The sequence below is a fragment of the Protobothrops mucrosquamatus genome, unplaced genomic scaffold (genome assembly GCF_001527695.2).
Source record: "Protobothrops mucrosquamatus isolate PMUCROS unplaced genomic scaffold, P.Mucros_1.0 scaffold2455, whole genome shotgun sequence".
In the NCBI taxonomy this organism is placed as follows: Eukaryota; Metazoa; Chordata; class Lepidosauria; order Squamata; family Viperidae; genus Protobothrops; species Protobothrops mucrosquamatus.
The window spans coordinates 58,519-80,554 of NW_015388527.1; the positions used below are offsets into that span (position 1 = coordinate 58,519).

Here is a 22,036-nt window from a genome sequence, read left to right on the forward strand (position 1 = left end):
ATATTATCTAGTTTTTTGGTGTCTTGGATTTTTTTCTGGAGGAGGGAGGGCTGTTTTTATAACAGTAGTTGTTCAAAACTTTGTGTATTATGATCTTGTATATTGTCTGCTTCTTCCTTTTTTTGTCCCATCAACTGACACAATAGCTTGGATTTACATTATTTAATTTATTTCCTGATTGACTTTAAGCCCCTTCAGATCCATGACTGTTGTAATCTGTAGATCACATAACTTGTCATATTGTTTCTACGGTGAAATTTGAAAAGTGTGTTGTTGATTCTATATTATCACTAGCATATATTCTTGAAAATAAAGATTTATTTATTTTACTTACAATATGCAGTATTGCAATTGAAAAACCAGTATTTCTGATACTGGAAAACATAATTTCATATACAGTACATGTAGGCCTAAGTACATTTTTGCAATTTTTCATTATAAAATAGTGTGTCCTCCTTGCCCAAAATTGTCCTCCTTCTTTCCAATTGTCTGTTTCCTCCTTTGCCTGTTCAGATATCTGGTAATCCATATCATGCAGCAGTTTTAGTGAGAATAGGAAAGCTTCTATGATAACTTGTGATTCCTTTTCTATCTTTTATGATTTCCTTCATAGAGTAGCAGTGACAACTCTATTTCTTTATAAAAGTATATTCATGTATGTTGTATGTTATGTTGTAAACTTGACAATAAAGCGTAATATTTGCCTTCATTTTCAAAGATCACAGGACATAGTACATTAGTTTGGAGTATATTTACATTTTTGGTTGCTGGTGGACAAACGCATTTGGAAAGATAAATAACATGGTTATTTCAGAGAACTGATTCCTGGCTGAGTTCAAGTCCATTTGCAGTGCTCACTTTGGAACTGGTACCTATTTAGAGGTAGTCCTTGAGTTACAACCACAATTGGAGGCCCAAAATTTCTGTTGCTAAGTTAAATATTTGTTAAGTGAATTTTGTCCATTTTATGACATTTCTTGCCACTTGTCACTGCTGTTGTTAAGTTAGTGACATGGTTGTTAAGTGAATCTGGCTTTTCTATTGATGTTGCTTGTCAGAAGGTCTCAAAAGGTGATCACATGACCCTGGGACACTGCAACCGTCATAAATATGAGCCAGTTGCCAAGCGTCTGGATTTTGATCACGTGACCCTGAGGATGGTGCAATGGTCATAATTGTGAAAAATGGTCATAAGTCATTTTTTTCAGTGCTGTTGCAACTTTGAACAGTCACTAAATGAGCTGTTGTAAGCCAAGGACTACCTGTAATGAGAAAACTGTTACTGAGAAGCAAGACTGGGGTCTGATTTAGTAAGAATTGTGTGACCCTCTTTGTGAAATCTGGAGGAAGGATAAGTTTGGTGACATGCCTCAAAGAAGGATATTAAAAATAGTGTGGCATTAAGGTTTTATGCAATTTTAAGCACACTCTGTGCATGCATTCATTTAGTGGCTTGCATTAGTTTATTTATTTATTTTTAAAATGTTGACTGTAGTGAGGTTGAAAATGCCATACGCAGGGTGTGCTCATGGAAGTCAAACTGAATTCATCAGAAAATATTGAAATAACTGCATGGTGTTAAGGATATTTCAGTTTGTTCTCAAAAAATGTGAAGACTGCAGTTTGAGCTGGGCTAAAGTATCTGTTTTAATCATCTGATAATGTTTTTCTTGGTCACTGTGGGAGCTAGAGGCAACCAAGATGATTCCTGGATATGATACGTTGCATGAAATATTACTGTGGTTCTCTCAGATTTTTTTGATGACCAGCAGTACTAAATAATTTTTCTTCAAAAGGACAGCTAGAACAAATTATATTTTTGTCTTCAAATGCACAAAGTCACAAAAATGAATATATTATTATATTTGTATAATGATATATTCCTTTTGAGTAATTGGGAATCTCCACAAGGTAATTTGTATATCTAGAAAATGCTTGGAGGGGTTACGTAAAAATGCTTGTTGTGCACTCAGAGGCAAAATATTTGGGTTTAAACCTCTTGGTAACAGAAGCTGGTTTATATTTGACCAGGACAGATTGTGATCCATCAACCCAATTCCAGAGCAATCTAGCCTAGCTGAAGGGACGGAAGCCCATGGAGAGCCATTTCTGAATGGAATCCTGATGGTTCACTTGAGTATGATCTAGAGATAAAGGATCTGGAAGAACTGAAGTAATGAAGGGACATAGGATATGTCCCATTGATATGTTCTGCAATTCTCTGCATCTCTAACTCATGGCTCACTGCAGTTAGAACACAGCAAGGGGATCAAGCTATAGTTTGTCCAGCTGGGAAACCCTGGCAGTAGATTTTCTTTTAACATAATTACAGAATTGGAAGGGATTTTGGAGGCCTTCTGGTCCAACCCCCTGCTCAGGCAGGAAACTCTATATCATTTCAGATAAATGGCTGTCCATTTTCTGGTGGCACCGAGAATTCCAAAGTGTCTTAGTTCTCTTCTGCTTCTCAGGAAGCAAATTTTGTCCATTCAGCCAGACAGTTTGTCATGTGTGCTATTACCAACCTCCTGTTTCAGCTCTCTTACTCTCTGAAGCAGTTGAGATATTTGCCCTGGATTAAATTAAACATAAGGCATAGAATCATAGAGTCCTTCAACAAAAATATTCTCTGCATACAAGTACCATGATGTTGTGAGTTTCTCCCCCACATATATCAGCCTCCCCCACATATATCCCCACATATCCCCACATATCCCCACATATCAGCCTCCCCCACATATATCCCCTCTGATATCAGCCCATTTAAGCTCAGCTCTTTTGAAGTTCACTACTTATTGGCAGGTTCACTGCTGGAAAAACGCTTTTTGTCTTCTATTTCATCCTCTTACCTTTCTTCTGGTGATGTTGCTATATAAAATATAGAACTATTGTCCTGCTTGCAGCTCTTCCTTTGCATTTTGCTTTTCTCTGTTGAAATCTCAGCTGTGTGGGGAATTAACTTCCATGCTGCACAGTGTGCTTGTATTTGGGCCGCTGAGGCTCTTCTGAAAACACAGTGATGAATAAGCCACTAAAGACATCTGTTGCCGTATAATAAATTGTGCCAAATGCTGATGTAAACATGCCATGCTCGAAGCTTGTAAACAAAACCGCACTGAGAAAAACCTGGTCCCACAATAATTGATCAAGCAGCATTTGTAAAATGGAGTAAAGCTGCCTATTCTCTTTCTCTCGTCTTTTCTGCCCTAGCCTTTGGGAGGAATTAAAAGAAGAGAGTCTGGCTAGGTCAGAGGAAAGGAGGAAAGCCCTGCTTTGCTTTGCTTTGCTTTGCTTTGCGATGGGGAAGGTTGTTATCTGAAAAAGTTACATGTGAAATGGAAAGAGGTTTGGCCATATTGATGGGATTATAGAAATTATAGACTAACTCATTTAGACCAGTGGTTCTCAACCTGTGGGTCGGGACCCCATTTGGGGTCGATCGACCATTTCATGGGGGTCGCCAAGCAAGGCTGTCCGGCATTTTTTTGTCCGCCATTTTTTTTGTCCGCCATTTCCCCCCCCTTTTCTGGCAGGTGCCTTACCTCCCTTGGGCTGGGCCAGCTGGTGGTCAGCCTGCTCCGTCTCTGCCGCTTGCCAGCTACGCCTTGGCCGGTGCAGGGGGCGGAACCACGCATGCGCGGTGCTCTCGGGCAGGGAAAGTCCTCGACTTACGACCGGTTGGGTAGTCCTCGACTTACGGCCAGTTTAGTCCTCGACTTACGACCGGTTTAGTCCTCGACTTACGACCGGTTTAGTCCTCGACTTACGACCGGTTGGGGTCGCGGCATTAAAAAGGTTGAGAACCACTGATTTAGACAGTAACAGATGAAGGCTGTTTCTTTATGCCTCTGTAAATTACCAATTTATGCAATCTTATTAATGTACACCATATGCTATGGAATTTCATAAAATAAAATCACCCCAGACTTTTCCCTCAAGTTTTTAGGTAAGAATGAGGGCGTGGATCCTGTGGTTCTCTTCTATGAACAGAAGGCCTTTTCATTTACAGGAGGGTCCATATTCCAGCCAAAATTTCTGTTGGAGGAAAGAGGGGGAAATCTCCTGTGTTACCTCTTACATAATTCCAGACAGTCCCCATTCCCTTTAAATAATATTCAAGGAACTTGCAGAGGGAGGAAGAAACTTCCCGCTCTGCACCAAAAGCATCTTAGGAATGGATTTGTATTAACAGGAATGCTGAACAAAACCCATTGCTAAAACACGATGGTTTCCAAGCTTTGGAAAATATTCTAAGTAGGAATGTGCCAGTGTTTTAAATGTTATTGTTTTAAAAAATGATAATTTGTTAATATAAATGAATGTGAGCATTAATATTATGTCCAGTCCCCTTGATATCTGCTACCTGGAAGATGCAATTTGCAATTTCAGAATAAATAGAAGAGAGAAGAAACAACACAAAAATCATTGGCCACGCTATCATCCATCATGGTCATGAGTTAATTGAAGCCTGCAGTGGTGGGATTCAAATATGTGAACAACCAGTTCTCTGTGTGGAAGTCCATTCTGGGCCTGGGTAACAAAAAATTAGCTACCGGTTCTGCCGAACTGGTGCCAACTGGTTGAATCCCACCACTGGAAGCTTGGAACTCCAGAAGCAATTCCATCAACAGACACATTGACCTACAACCAGCCTATGAACTCCTCAGAATCCAAATCAGCCACACAGCCAACCAGAGACAGCACCAACCCTCAATCAACCCAAGCGATGTTACCTAGCCTGGTAATGAAACGTTTGGAAAACAACCCACAAACTCGGAGAAGAAACCTACACCCTCATCGTACACCCAAGCTACAAATATTTGCCACTATTGCAGAGAAGAAACACTCATTATTCTTAATGTAGGCAGTGCAAGCTGCTGTTAAAGGAAGAGCTAATGAAACTAAATTGGCATTCATCAGCTTAGATGCCCTAAGCTACTCTTCCCCAATTTGCTGGCTGGGAATTCTGGGAGTTTTAGCCCCAAATCCCGAGGGTATCTATGCATGTTTTGCTGCCTAAATAAAGCAAAAAAAAAAAGAATAGTTTTAAAGGGTATTTTTAACTTTCCTATTACAAGCTGGTCCTTTACCAGCATTCTTGTATTTTTACAGCATTTGCAGCATTGCAGCAATTCCTTAATACAATCAGGGAACAAAAAATAGTAAAGACACTTCAGGATATAAGCTTGCATTTTTAACCAAGTCCTTTCCAGATATGAATATACGAAGCCCAGAAAGTTTTCTCCCATTCCAATTTATTACTAGGATCTTCAAAGTGTCCCAAAGGTTATTCTCTTTTATTCCCCCCCCCCCCNCCCCCCCCCCCCGGATAGCTTCCTTTTGATTATGATATATAAACATCACTTAGGGTTTTACAAATTTGGGTGACTTTCTGGAGATTTCAATTTGCTTTCAGCGCACACACACAAACACACACACAATTATTCGGCCTTTCCCTTTCCTACATCACTAACGTTAGGCGCTTTCGAAATTGGGGAAATAAAGCATTCTTTATGGCTTCTTCCTCAAGCATACACACTTTGTAGTGCCCTTCGTTTTTACGTTCATTGTGAAAGTGTGTATGAGATTCTCCATTTTTTATCTCAGAGCAACCCTAGGAGATGCAGTTATTTGAAATAAAGATAGGGATATTTGTTTGTCATTTTAGCTTATATGCCGTTCTGTCGCTAATGAGAGCGTCTGCATTGAAGACAAATTCCTTGTGTGTTTAATCGCATGGCCAAATAAACCTATTCTATTCTATTCTATTCTATTCTATTCTATTCTATTCTATTCTATTCTATTCTATTCTAATGTCTCGAATGTACAAAATGTTTTGCCCAGTTTAGGTAAAACTTTCTTTACTGCATAGCAAGAAAAGATAGGATCATTATAATGGCGTGACTAACTTCATGCATAGACAATTTGTTTTTACCAACAGGTGTTCTAGATAATTTTTCAATATCAATTGATAGATTGAACAAATTTGTATGGCCACCTATCACGGAAAGTGAGATGCCTTATCATGGGCGTTGAAATAGCTATCTATGTGATCTTACAGTGTTTGGATTATCCATTATGCTAAAAAGGTTTAGTATTCTATGACTAAACTACTGAGCATATGATGAAAGATTTTGTGCTGCATTTTCTCTTCTCTTTCCCTCTCTAACTGTCCTGTCTTTCAGTCAAAGTGGTTAACATTATTCCTCCACTTTCAAGAAATCAAAACCTTAGCTGGAACCAACAGATTCCAAATCACATATTTACCTATACAATCTATGGACTGATATACATTTATATAATAGAATTCTATTCTTGCTGGCTGGGGAATTCTGAGAGATGACGTCCACACATCTTACAGTTGCTGAGGTTGAGAAACACTGATCTATACCTTTCTATTTTAAATCAATGTAGCAGTTTATTAGCTTTGGCTGCCAATGTGTCCATGCAGACCTCACGTGCCACCTGCCGAGCACTCTATTGAAAGCTGACTTTCCATTTTCACAATCTTTTAACTAACAAAAAGGAAACTGACATGCTGCAAAGCCAGTGCCAGTTCTAGCATCATCTTCCATTACAAGAATGTCCCTGGGACTGAAAAGAGAGCACTTTTCATTCTAAGAAAAGAGGTGGTGAATGGCTGCAATCCAGTGTTGTGTTAGGAAGAGTGCCCACAGGAACAAAGACAAAGAGAAGCTGAAAAGGTAGCGTGTATTCCAAGGGTACTGTTTGTCACACCTATGATGGCAGAAATTTGAGGATTAGCTAAATTACCTGTGGCACCAATTTTGAGAGACTGTCTGTCTTAATCCCCAGGGATGAATCCAGGGGATGAAGAAAAAAAGACTGCTTGCCTGGTATCTTGGATCTGACCAAAATTCAGGGACAAAACCGCTGCCTTCTGTTACTTCCAAGCCTGAAATCCAGACATATAATCTTGAAGTTTGTTCTTGCCCCTTATGCCAGCAAGGCTAATAATAGTAGTAAATAATAATAATAATAATAATAATAATAATAATAATAATAATAATAATAATAATAATAATAATAATAATAATAAAAAGTTGGAAGGGACCTTGGAGGTCATCAAGTCCAACCCCCTGCTCAGGCAGGAAACCCTATACCATTTTGGACAAATGCTGTCCAGTCTCTTCTTAAAAACGTCCAGTGTTGGAGCATTCACTGCTTCTGGAGGCAGCTTGTTCCACTGGTTAATTGTTCTGTCAGGAAGTTTCTCCTTAGTTCTAGGTTGCTTCTCTCCTTGATTAGTTTCCATCCGTTGCTTCTTGTCCTGCCTTCAGGCGCTTTGGAAAATAGCTTGACTCCCTCTTCTTTGTGGCAGCCCCTGAGATATTGGAACACTGCTATCATGTCCCCCCTCGTCCTTCTCTTCGTTAAACTAGACATACCCAATTCCAGCAACCGTTCCTTATATATTTTAGCCTCCAGTCCCCTAATCATCATTACAATTCAAGGCCAGGTTCCTTGGAAGTAAAGGATTACTTGGCAGACAGAAACTTTTCCTAAGTAGATCATATTGCACGGAAACCAAGTAGACCTAGCTGATCTTGGATGGAATGCTATAGTTTCTATTGAAAGTAATGGCTCCTTGTTGATTTCCTAGGGTGTCTGGCTTTGGTTCTGCCTCCCTTTTCCATTCGTAAATCTTGTTTGGTTTTCAATAGTTACTGGGCCTGTTTATTAGCATTTATGTAATTGTCTTGGTTGTTTTGAAATTAAATTTATTCTGAATATGGTCACTACTTTCTCTCTGTAAATATATCTGTGGATAAGATTTAACAAATTATGCCCTTGTTTTTTTTACAATTTGGGAAATACACCCTTTCTGAACAGTCAAAAGTATTAAAACAATGGTTTCAATCATCAGGGATAGGATGATTGAAGTTCCACTCCTTTTTATGTGCCTGCAGTGCTGGTTAAAAAGGGGTAGAGCTTTGATTGCCTGGTTGTGCCCATCATTTTGACAATGTTAACCATTTCTGTGGATGCCTTTATTATGGGGAGTGGAGAAAGCAAGTGGTAAAATAAGAAAAATCACACAAAAACAAAACAAGTTGGCATACAAATATGTAGATGTGGAATTTGCATCATTATGTCTCTGTATGACTGCGATCATTTTGATATGATTGGATTTGTTGCAGATACTCATGGTGGCATTCACATTACCCTTTCAAAATTTCAGATTGATGACTTACCCCCAAATCTTCCCTTTTATAAAATATATGGGATCAAGGAATGATCAAAGGAAAATTCTAAGGCATGCCTATCGACAGACAATTAACCAGTGGAACAGCTTGCTTCCAGAAATCGTGGGTACTCCATCACTGGAGACTTTTAAGAAGAGGCTAGACCAGGGCTTTTCAACCTTTTCACCCATTGTATCACTTTTAGGATACGGCAATATCTGAGTACCACCAGTCGCCTAGTAAGGTGTCAAAAACTTGATGACCCCCCCAAAAAAGAAAAAAGTGATGGAGTACAGGTAGTCCTCGACTTACAACAGTTCGCTTAGTGACTGTTCAAAGTTACAATGGCACTGAAAAAAGTGCCCCCCAAGCCATAGCCGAGCAAGACTCCTGCCTGCCCACCTGGCGGCGCTCTTCCTCCTGTCCAAGATTTCCATTGTTGTGAGCATTTCTGTTGAGGATTAGCAGCGAGGGTATGGTGGGGTGTGTGTGGTTTTTATTCCCCCCGTCTGCTGGGTGGTTGCAGCAGGTTTTGGTCACTTCACATGACCCTGGGACATTGTGACCATCATAAATATGAATCAGTTCCAAGCATCTGAATGTAAATCACAAGACCCTGGAAATAAGGCAACATTCCAGCTGACTGGTGCTTCTTCAGGGCTCAGCAGAAGTGCCAGGATCAGCGCCGAGCTCCAGCTGGAACCTGGCGCTGATCCTGGTGCTTTCACTGAGCCCTGACAGTCCCGAAGAAGCACCGATCAGCTGGAAAGCGGCACTGATCCTGGCGCTTCTGCTGAGCCCTGACAGCGCTGCAGCTCCAGCCATCTCTCGCTCAGACTTGTGTGGTGCTGCCACCGGTTCAGCTCATTCCCCTCCCCCGCTACCACTTTTCTAGGATGGTCGCGTACCACCTGCCAAGTGCCAATGTACCACAGGTGGTACCCGTACCACTGGTTGAAAAGCCCTGGGCTAGACAGTCACTTGTCTGAGATGGTATAGGTTCTCCTGCTTGAGCAGAGGGCTGGACTAGAACACCTCCAAGGTCCCTTCCAGCTATATTCTATTCTATTCTATTCTATTCTATTCTATTCTATTCTATTCTATTCTATTCTATTCTATTCCATTCCATTCCATTCCATTCCATTCCATTCCATTCCATTCTATTCTATTCTATTCTATTCTATTCTATTCTATTCTATTCCATTCTATTCCATTCCATTCCATTCCATTCTAATGGCATTATAAAAAATGGGACTGCTCAAAAAAAATGGGACAGTTAGGGTATATATTGCTCCTAAAAAAATGAAGAATGCATACACTTAATATATACTTTCCAGTCTAGTAATTTATAAATTTCTAAAAAAAGTTCCACATTATTATGCAGGTGGCTGAGTGCCTTCTGTGATACAAGGAATGTCAAAACCATTATAGACTCGTGGTGTGAGAAGCCTGATTAGCTGGGGGGAAAAAACAGCACAAGCAATTAGTGCTGCATTCAAGAACTGCAGCATCACCTGAGGGAAGGTCTTTCTTGACCTGCTTTTAGTATAACCAAGATTCTTGCTGTGAGGTTATGGTGTCAGAAATGGCTCATTTTCCTATGGTAAAAGCACTTTTGTAATGGGCTGGGAGCAAATGGGGTTGAAATTGATCTTGTTCTAGTTTATTTATTAGTATATTGGCAAATATTTTCAGACTTCTGGCAGCTTACAACAATAGCCTTGTAACTAATAAATGTAGGGTAAGATAAAAGATAAACAAAGACAGAAAACATATAAATAAAAATTACACAAGAATGACCAATGTTGAAGTAGTTCTTGAAAGCCTTCCAAAAGTCTTTGGCTTTCTTCAGCTAGCCAAAGGCCTTTGTCAAGGGAGCATGTTGGCACTTTCTAGCCTTAGCCCCTTTTCAACTCACAGATTTGATGCACCATTTTCCACTATTCCTGGGAAGATTCCCCTAGTCACTTCCAATGGTGATGGCCATATTCATGCTATTTTGAGGCAATAAGTGTCAGTGTAATGACGGCCTCTAGCAATTGTAAGAAGTAGAAATCTCACTGAGATCACAAGTCTTACAAGATATTGATAATCTCAACAAAGTTCTTGTGACAGCTCTTATGAGTACTTTACACTGAAATATCAAGAGATTGGGCAAGCTTATTTGGAGCATTAAAAAATAATTTATTTCAAATGTTGGGCTTTGTGGATGATTTTTAGCAGTACCGTATTGGTGATTTATGTTTCCTTGAATTTCAATCACTAGGCACAAGATTTATGCTCATTTTTTCCCTGCTGAAATACAAATAGGAACTTTGCTTGTGGGTATTGGATGGCATAAGAATTGCCTAGAACCTGAGGTAAAAGCTTCCCAATCTATACCTCAGCATCCTTGCAGAAACCAGTTTGAGTTCTAGACACCACTCTTCACTCTGGAGAACTTTCAACATCTGTCCTCCACCTCTTCCATTTTTAAGTCCCTGTAGCCCTGAATCTCATTTTTTTATCTTTGATATATCTTATTTATTTGTTTGTAAATCAAATTTCTACCCTGCCCATCTCAGCTAAGTGAGTCTGGTGAATTACAGTAAAAACATACAGTAATAGAATAAGCATAGTTAAAAACAAAGATAAAAACAGAATTAAAAATTAAAATTAAGAATAGGATTAAAATGTTTAAAATGTTAGGATGTTACAAAGTTTTAAAAGATGTTTAAAAAGTTTAAAAATATGAACACATTCTGGACTTCAATATTATCTAACCAGAATGGCTAGAAATAATTACTGATGGCCACAGAAACTTGAAAATAAAATAGACCCATTCCATTTTGCATATCCCTACCCAAAGGAATGAATACTACTTTACAAATCATTCTAAAAAAAAATCTTGGACAGAGAAAAAAGCAGCCCTATATTGATGTACGGCTTCTAATAGGCAGACTAATTTTTGTTTTCCTTATTCATCATTGTGATTACATAAGAGTGGCATTTGATAATCTGGGTCAGGGCCAATATCTATCATAATACAAGTTTCCTCTAGGATCATACTTCAGTACAACTCAGAAATTAAGAGTTGATATTACCAAAGATAATGCATTGCATAGGGAAATGTCCAAGGCTCTAGAGCTGAAGGTCTGCTTAGGATGATGGAGACTGTGGGAGCATTCCTAAGAATCCTATTTTAGGGACTGGATGCTTAAGTTTAGGGTTAGGTTGCGATGACAACAGAGGCTAAAATATTGCAATATGCCTGGTTCTCATTTATCATTCTTTTAATTAATATTTTTTAAAAATTAAAGTCAGATCAGAGAATTGGCAGGTGTCAAAGGAGCTGATTATAGGCTTCTGATATGCTCAGGGTCTTGTTACCTACTCTTTCTCAATGTCATAAATCAGTGTTTATTACATTGGAATCCATCTATTGATTATTAGATTATTATTAATTATTATCATCAGTTATATCTATTGATTCCAATAGATCAATAAATCAATCTATTGGAATATCCAGGAAGAAAAGAAACTACTTATAATCCCCCATTATCAAGTAGTTAGGTAAGGCTGAAGCTAGAAAATGCCAATTTCTATGGCAGTGCCAATACTTTGTACTATCTTTACAATAGAGATCAGATTAGGCTTTTGGGAAAATGTACAAACTAAGTTATTTTGGCTGTATTTTTCTTAAGTTTATATTTGATGTCATTTTATTTTCATTGTTCCTCCTATTTTTATATTTTTTAAATAGATGTTGACTGGGTTTTTTATCTTATTATTGTGACTGAGACTGGGACTGGGATATGAATACTTTAATTCAATTCTTATTTTATATGCATGGTGTAGGTTGCCAAAAGTCATTTGATAAATAAAAATAAGCAACAAATTATGAGCTGCCTACATATGATAATATTAATATATTGAATGGATTTGGGAGGTATAATTCTTTAAAAAGTTCCAAACTTTTTATTATTGTATTTTATTATTGGCATTGATGTGTATCTACACATCTATTAGTGCAAGATTTCTTTTAATTAAAATGATTCCACATCTAGAAACATCTTTGCCCAAGCTCACTTGTTTTGAGCTTTCTTTAAGAAAATGTATTCAAGTGAACTAAAAGAAATAGTAAACAGAAATGGATTGGAGGGTAGAAACATTAGCTGTGACTAATCCTTCATTATTTATTTAAATAAATAGTGATGAGGGTTCCCAAGAGACTTTGTGTGTGGCCAGATTTATGCTGCCGATAATATCTAGAATGCCTGTAGTAGTATTTCTTTGTAAATAAAGGTTTTAATTCATGCATCTAGATTACACAGCTTCCTTTATGACTGGATTAAAAAAAACCCAAATGCCCAGCAGAGATACTGTGCAAGATTGCTGCAGTTATTTAATGTGCAAACTTAGCATTTCACTTATTCAAATGGGCAATTAATTGCTTCACTGGATGTGAACTACTGGCCTCGTTCAATTCCTTGTACAGCACTTGTTTTTCTGCTACCACAAACTTAGGTATCAAACATCAGAATACCATTCCCATTCTTTTAAATTATATTTCCATTCTGGCAAACAGTTGTTCTGAAATATAGCTATTTTCTTGGCTTTTTAAAATAATAGCTTAATATGTTTACAAATTAGTTGAGATCTTGCAAGAAAATGGAAAACTTGTGAAATCGATGGATATTGCCAAATTTTTTTGGGGGGGAGATAATATCTCTATATTTATCTCCAGTAATGTTAAGTTCCTTAACCAACAATGTGAAATGATGTGATGGAATCCAGGATTAGAAAAAATATTTCTAAGCCCTCTTTTAAAGTACAGGATTTTCACAGCCGTTGCTTTTATTATAAGCTAATTTGTTTAGGTCTCTTATTATTCAGTTTACACTTGAGAACTCAGCATGATGCACGAGCAAGCTCCATGGAAAAACATTGCCCCAGGACTGATATAAAACTCAGCAAGGCTGCCTTAGTCATGCTTGCAAATCATCCCTTTGTGATGGAAGCCCCTGCTAAACATGGATATGTGAAGCATACATGCATACAAACTCTTTGGGGATTAACAGTATACAGGGCACTTCTTTTTAATATGCCTTTGAGTCATTGTTTACTCCCAGCATCTGCTTGGACTGCAGTTTCCTTGGCAAAAGTTTTCATAAGTGGTTTGCCATGGTCTCCTTCTTCCAAGGGCTAAAAAGATGTGGCTGGCCCAAAACCACCCAGTTGGCTTTGTGCCTAGGATGGGACTAGAATTGATGGTCTCCCAGTTTTGAGCCCAATGCCTTAACCACTATACCAAATTGGCTGTATATGCAAAACAGAAATAAGAAATAGTAAGGTGAATAAATTAAAAACATGAAAAAGGAAAAGGAAATAGGTAAAACCAGTTTTTCCTTGAAAGCTTTGTGCTGGCCTGCTTGACTGACTCCATTTACCTCTCTTATCCCCTGTAGGTTCTTTTTGTTAAGGCCAAAAGTTTCTTCTCTTCATTTTACACAGAAATCATACAGAGGACAGAATGTTTGGCTCTTCCTTTTAGAAAGTGAGAAATTGTGTTAGTCCCAAAGTGAACTTTTACAATGCAGAATTGCAGGGGATTCCCAACACACACAAACACACACGCACGCACACACAAACACATACAGTTTGTTTTTCTAAACCAGTGGTCCCCAGCCTTTCCAGCTCTGCAGACTGGGGGTAGCAGGATTGGGAGATGGGTTGGTTTTGTGCACTCACACTGCTTGCACAAATGCAGTTTCACACACTCGCCTGCCACTTGCATAGCCCTGTTCCCAATGGGCTGTGGCCCACTACTAGCCCAAGGACCGGGAGTTGGGGACCCCTGTTCTAAACCAAATCAAGTTTCTTGTCTTCAGTGTTTCATCTGAAATCATGTCAGCAATGTGCTGTTCATGATGTATTAAAAGAATGTCTTAGGGGGTTACAATTCTGCAGGACCTATGATATCTGAAATGCTGTTTTCAGTCACTTTAATTTTACAAAGAAGTGGGACTGAATTTTACATTATGTATTTAGAGTGAAATGGGAAGAAAAAAGGTGTTTTTTAATTAATAAATAAAACCAGCCAGAATTTATAGCTAATGGCTGAACCAATTACATGATTAATGATACAATTTAAAGCCCAAGTTGTCCTCTTGGCAATTTCCATGTGTAAGATTAAACTTGTTCTAGGTATGAATACTGTTTTGCTTAATGAGGGAGTCATTGGAAGATTAGGATATTTTCAATTAGGATATTCTATATCAGGGTACTGAAATAGCAGGAGAGGATTTAAAAAATCCTTTCTTAGTATATACTTGAAGTGTAATTAAGAAATGAAAGGAAGCACTTCATACAGTGTATAGATACTTAATCTAGGCAATACTGAGATACTCCTGGGTAGGAAGCAGGGGCTGGAACAGGCTTTCACCTTCTTATGGATGAAAAATTAGAGTCTCTGAATAATCAGGGAAGTATTTCTAGGATTTTCTTTCCACCTAGATGTTTGGATGGCACCCAGATAGCCTTTGCCCAATTCTACCTGATATGCCCGTGAAAGTGCAGTCACATTCCTGGGTTACCTATCAACTGGATAAATCTAATAAAATCAAAATCAAAAATCAAACTGCATTAGAGGGCATCTCAGAAGAATCTTCATCCAGGGCACAGCAGTGAGAATGGTCATTACTATTCAATCAGAATTATATGCTACTAGTTCTGCAAGGGCCGAAATGGTCATTAGCTTGTTTCTAGACATAGATAACAGAATAACAGAATTGGAAGGCACCTTGGAAGTCTTCTAGTCCAACCCCCTGCTCAAGCAGAAAACCATTTCAGACAAATGACTCTTCTTAAAAATCTCCAACGATGAAGCACCCACAACTTTTGAAGGCTAGCCATTCCACTGATTAATTGTTCTCACTGTCAGGAAATTTCTTCTTAGTTCTAGGCTGGATCTCTCTTTGATATGTTATCATCCATTACCTTGTCCCACCCTCAGGTCTTTGGAGAATAGAATCTTCTTTGTGGCAGCCCCTGAGATACTGGAACACTGCTATCATGTCACTCCTAGTCCTTCATTAGATTAAATATACCCAGTTCCTGCAACTGTTCCTCATATGTTTTAGCTTCCAGTCCCCTAATCATCTTTGTTGCTTTTCTCTGCACTCTTGCTAAAGCCTTAAGTCCAGGATTTCTAAGGGACAGTTTTTTGAGTTATCAAAAAAACGGTCCCTTAGTCAGTAAAAGGCAACATGATAGCAAACCTGACTAATGCAAAATCAAGAGACAGATGGAAACCATATCTCTGTTGACATGGAGAGTTCTTGAAGTTCTCTATCCTACAACTCAGGTAAGGAGGAACCAGAAGCAGTATCAAAAGCTATGTAACTAGAAAAGCAAAGAAGCAAGAACTGTGTGGATTTCAGAAAGACATCTTTAAAGTTAGTCTGGGTTAAGAACATAATCTTGAAAACTGTATGAGTAAATTCCCGGCCAGTTTATAGTGAAGGCAAGAGTCTCTTTCAAATACTTCCTTTTCACAACTCTCCCATCTAGGTGAGAATTTTCCTCTTCTTGCTTAGACTGCCTCCATCCTTACTTCTTTTTCATTATTTGTCACAGAGAAAAAAAATTAATGTTGATTCCACATTTTTTAAATGTGAAAACTAAAGACTTGGTCCTCATTGTAGACACTACTGGGTAAAGTAAGGAAATATTTTTGGCTTGATTAAGGCAGTTATTTACAATGCGTAAAAAGAAAGTACAGTATGTGAAGCTTCTTAATTTTGGAGCGTGGTTAAGAAAGCAAGATTCACATTTGTCACTGGGATTTATTACCAAACATTAAGATGTAGAGAGCAGAATCTTGAGAAACCAGCCCTCCTTTATTAGCAAATTTGTTAAGGTAGGACCTTTTCAAAACTTCAAAATTTCTTTTTCCTAGACTATTCACATGTCGGGATAAGAATTTGCTTTTTTGATAAGTTTGTAATGATTTCTCCCTTCTGCTGATTGTTTCAGTCTAGAGAAACTCCAGTTCCCTAAGTCTGAGGACAATGTCTCACAATCTGCTCCAATCACTTCTCTGGTGAAGGTCATGCGCTACTGCCTCCAGACCATTGGATATTTCATAAACTGAGCCCCTGATTGCATTAATGCTCTTGGATTCAATGAGGAAGCTCAATTGTATGGTTCATTGTGAGCATAAAATTATTGGCTAAACTACTGAACTACTCCGTCTTGGAATGATACTGGCTGTGATTCTCATGTGCTTGTTTCTCCATTTTATTGCATCAAATAACATGACAGTTTTCTAAAGAACTATGAAGACACACGAGTGCAGTGTGCTTCTGCAAGTTAAAAGCTGCTTGTTGAACACGGATGAAAAAGCCATGAATATAAAGAATAGTTTGTGCTTAGAGTGGCAGGTTACATCAAGACCTGGATTCAAATATGCAGTTGACTTTAATGACCTAAGGCCAATTAAGTTTTAATGATAGCAGTTTTAGCTGACTTTGGCTGATCTCAAAAAAAAAAAAAAAAAAAAGTAAGAAGTACAATTGGTTAGTAATTGGATGGGAGACAACCAGGATTGATTCCAAGCTGGAGTGAGAAGTTTTTTAAAAATTCTACATGAAGGCAACAATAAACTACTTGTATAATTTTGTGCAGAAATATATGGATGCATCCATGTATTAAATCGAAGTCAAGCTCACCTGGAGGGAGCCTTTACATTTAATCTATCACACAAGATAGTTACAAGGAAAGAAAGAGAGGTAGGGGCAATAATATATTCCATTTTAAAAGATCTTGAAGAAAAAGTTAAGAAACTTAACATAAAGTGAATGCTTATTAAAACACGTACATGAAAAGCCCATGGATTCTGAATCTGGCAATGTACATTTGTTAATTCTAAACAATTGTATCACAATTGACCCTGCTATCGGCATAACAAGCACAAAATAAGTAATCTAAAATTATTGTGCTCATATTTATAGCTCTTGCTGTTGCTTTAATTTCTTCCTTGGTGAAGATAATGGATTATACTATAGAGCAGGGGTGTCAAACAGCTGGCCCACGAGCCGGTTGCATCATGCTGAGGCCGTGCCCACCTGAGCTCTGGCAATGCAAAAAAAGTCACAATATGTCGCGACATGTCACGCAGTGAGTTTGACACCCATGCTATAGAGCAGGGTGTCACGTAACTTGCAACATTACGTGACGTGTTGCAACGTACCATGATTTTTTTCCCCATTGCCGGAAATGGGGTGGGCACGGTTTTGGCATGACACATCCAGCCCACGGGCCGCAGTTTGACAACCCTGCTATAGAAGAACTATAGTCTGACTTCATGTTCCATTATCTGACAGTGGTGAAAACAATGTTGTGAATGGTTTATAATTTACATCTTCAAAAGATTTTAAAGCTGGGGATCAGCCAGCTCACTCCTGCCAGTCCTCTATACTGAACTGATTGCTGGAGTATTAGAAACTATGGGGCAACTATTTTTTTAAACCCAAGCTTTTAAAGAAGGCTATGACAGCCTTTTGAGATAAACCAAACTAGAAAGCCAATTATAAGGTTACAGTAACAGAATCCTGCAAGTCTGAATAGGCTTCCCCTTCCCTCCTTTTATCTTTGTGAGAATAAGGAACGCAGTAGCTCACATGGTTAGGACGCTGACTTGGGGGTTAGGAAACCTGTGTTTGAGAGCTGAGTGCTGCTTTGTGGCAGGGTGAGCTCTTGTCATTCGCTCCAGCTCCTTGATGAGGACATGAAAGGAGCCTCCATGGGCATCTCCCAGGAATGGTGATGTCACTGGCTAGTCCTTTCAAGTGCCTTAAATGGGACTGGAGAATCCTGTCTGAGACTCTTTCTCAAATTACATTTCTGGACTCAGATTTCTTTTATCTGTCCATTCTCTTCTTTATGATTCTCCCTCCTGTTATCCAGATTTATTCTTTCTTTCCATTGCAACTATGGGTAGACTGGAACCTCCTTTCCTGTTTTTTCTGTTTACATTCCTGTACATCATCATTATCACTTTAGCCATTGTATGTCCACTACAGGTTGAAGGCCTCTTCTGAATGTTTCCAACGGTCCTGAGCTTTCTTTTGCCAATTTTGGCAATTGGGCTTGCAATAAAGCAAAAGTTTAGGTCTAGCTTTTATCACTAGGCAGACTGAGTTTCTTGACATAGTAAATGCTAGAGGTTCTGGGAGAAACATGTTGTACAAGGTTGGCTTATTGACTCAAATTTCTCATTTATATCCCATTTCCTGCCCCTACAAATCAGAAGTAGTTCAAAAGCTATTATGCCAATCTATTTTCTATATGGGAACACATCAGATTTTGAGACTATCTCACCTATGTAAGGAAATTTAAGGATATTAAAAAAAAGGTTGCATGTCTTCTTAGTTTTGTATCGAATGTTTACATATCACTTTGGGATTTTCCTGCCATAAATTAATAGTTTGCTTCCAAATTTCAATGTTTCTGGGAGTTTTGAAGGCTGAAGATGTATTAAGCTATGTTTATTCATTTAAACCTTTATATATTGCTCTTCAAGAACAGTTTTTGCAATCCCATAGCTACATGAATTGCCCCACACCCAAGAGTGGGTTGTTCACACTCTTAGATTTACAGAATACTGATCAGTATAAATTATTTCTTAATTAATATTTATGTCAACATTCAGAGATGTAAGTGTCAAATAAACTATGATGATGTCACATATATTAAGATGTCATTGTATGTAGATTACAAATAATTTGTGCACTATCTTGACTGAATCAGGAGACTATGTGAGCCTGTTGAATTTGTTTGTTGCATGAACTGTCTTTGATATAATATGCTTCAATGAGTTTTTTTTTGGGGGGGGGGAAGAGAGGTTTATAAGATACCCTGAGTTGCATGGTGAGTAGATGTTGATGTAAATGGAAAGGATAGATAAAAAAATGTAACTTGTCCCTTGACTTTCTTGAGGATATCCATGGGCATGAAACATGAACCAAGAATAGATCATATAGTGAAAGCTTTTGAGGACTGTCCCAGGAGTTAATTTTTTCTCTGTCTTTCCCTCCCTCTGATATATATGTGTATGTGTATAAGCAATTACAAGGTTGTAAAAAAAGAATTTTATATATACATGTATATGTTCTCTCTCTCTCTCTCTCTCTCTCTCTCTCTCTCTCTCTCTCTCTCTCTCTCTCCCCGTGTGTGTGTGTGTGTGTGTGTAGAGGTGTTGATTTTCTCTCAAGAGTAAGCCCAGCTGCAGCCTTCACTTTCAATCTGAAATATTACACGGTTGAAATAATTGGATCATAGTAATAGTAATCACAAAGGAGTACTGTGGATGTGCCATTAAAATTTATGAAATAAGCTACAGGTATGGGAATAGCAATAGCACTTAGCTCTTAGACATATACTGTTCCATAATGCTTTACAGCACTCCCTGACCAGTTTACAAAGTCAGACCCCAACAATCTGGGTCCTCATTTTACTGATCTTGGAAGGATGGGGGGTTGAGTCAAACTTGATCCAGTCAGGACAGAACTTCCGGCTGTGGGCAGAGTTAGCCTGCAATGCTGCATGCTAACCACTGCACCACCAGGACTCTTATGAATGATCTTGGATTATATAAAGTCATTTCAGGGTGACCCTGAGCAACATTTAGACATATAGTATGTCTTGCTCAACAGAAGGGTACATGGTGGATCTAATAATAAATTGCATTCTACCTAATATGGATGTCATATAGAGTAAGCTATTTCATACAGAGGTATGAACAACTGCAGAAACATTTTTATTGGCTATATTATCTTTAAAAGTGTTTTCTTTTCTCCTCCCCTATTTTGTATAAGTTGTTAATATTTTTTTGGGGGGGAAGTATATCAAAGGAGAAAAGAAATAACATATCCAGTGCTTTTCTGTCTACTATATTTGGAATTCAAAAACTGAATTAAGTATATTAATTAAAGTCTCAAAAGTACTTTTTCAAAAGGAACTAGACTTTGTTTTTTTCCTTGAAGATGTTTTACTTTTCATTCAAAAAGCTTCAGTCAGAACTGAAGAAGCTTCTTGGATGAAAAGTGAAATATCTTCAAGGGGAAAAAAAAAGTCCAGTTGCTTTTTGAAAAAGCATCTTTGGGACTGAGAATCTCCATAGACATTAAATAAAATGGAAATGAAAGGTGCTACTTCCTATGTCTCTTTTTTCTAGCTGTCATATCTACTCTCACTTATTGTGCGATTTGGGAATGCTTCTGCTCTGTAAATGGAAGCATGGTGCCAAATCGTTAACACATCATGCAAATCAGGAATCCTGGTTTAATAAATCACAGTGTAACTGTGCAGTGTGCTGATTCACATATCTCATTTTATTTTTTTGCTTGCTTGTAGTCAGATAAACAAACAATGATACAATGGTTTTGCCTGATATCCAAATCTTTAAGGGCTTCCAGGATAGCTCTGCTGTCCCAGAAAGCCAACATTGGCATGGGCCTTACAGCAGCTCATTTACTTATGGGACAAGACTCCTTTCTTCTTGACATCTCTTCGTGATGCTAGGAGAACAGAGATGGGACTTGCTGGCTGATGTTTCCGAGTGTTCCTGCCAGTACTTGCTAGGCTTTTTTTTTTCCTTCTGCAGTTGATCTTCAATCATCTCCAGAAACCAGGCAGGCAGAGCATCTGAAAGCATCACTCTAATGAATTTCCAAATATATTCCTAATGGATTCCCCAGAGCAGCTTGGAAACTAGACAGTTATGCCTAAATTGGGATGTTTTTCAGACTGAGATATTTTTCCTGCCCAAACGCTCTTTGGTTTCCAGAGGGGTTTGCTAGATTGAAGTTACTTACTTGCTCTTTGTGAATTTCAAGAATGTGTGGACTGGGATGTGTACATGTGGGGTGTATTCATGTGAGAATTTGAGACCTTGTTACAAAAGTTAAAAAATAATTACAAGTATATGCACCACTTACCCGAATCTTTCTTTGCAGAGGGTAGTCGGTGTTTTGGAGAACTGTGAATTCAACGGAATTCATTTTATTAAGTTTCTTGTGGATCTACTTCTACAATTCCTTGCTTTCCACTCATGATTGTCAAGTTACTCACTCACTTTCCCTGTTCTGTACCATTTGTTGTTGCTTCAGTGCAGAAAAATGTGGGTTAAAGAAATGTTTTTACTTTATTGTAAGAATCAGACCTATTCAACACTTTCATTTGCAATCACTATCCTGAAGTTGCAATCAGTTCCAGCATTATACAAACATTCTATTCCTGGAAACTTTGTATTAGCCCATTTCTATGCATATTGAATTGTACACATAATGGCGAAATTACATAAATCGGGGCTTACGCAGTCATGGGACTCCCTGTATCTGCCTCAGTTTGCAAATAGAGAAAGAGCTGTTCAGAGGATTCTTTCCGTCCATTCTACATCAGCTTTGCACTGTTGCACTTCAATTATAGGCCTCAGATTATTCTGTCAACACAGCAGGCTGCTGCTGCAACAGAAAAAGATATGAAACCACCTTAGTTCTCGTTTATGAAGTAAGCGTTCTGTGAGCTTTTGGCAGGGAGAAAAATTGGAGAGAACTAGTTCTAGAAGTTTGGAGTATTTTTTATTTATTTTATTTATTAATTGCATTTATATCCCGCCCTTCTCCTTACGGACTCAGGGCGGCTGACAAATTAGATAAAATACTAACATATATACATATTATACCTAATTAAAAATTTAATTAAAACGAAATATTTAAATATGTCCAATTAAAAGTAATTTAAAACCCCTATAAAATCCCTTAGGCCAGTCCCGCTAGCTGGAACAA

The 22,036-nt window shown here is 38.2% G+C and overlaps 1 protein-coding gene across 1 annotated transcript in view; it reads left to right on the top strand.

The window, feature by feature from the left end:
* LOC107295716 (potassium voltage-gated channel subfamily H member 5) overlaps window positions 1–22,036 on the top strand; it is a gene marked incomplete at its 3' end in the record, with an annotated part of 120,310 nt that overhangs the window by 48,454 nt on the left and 49,820 nt on the right. The window lies entirely within an intron of this gene.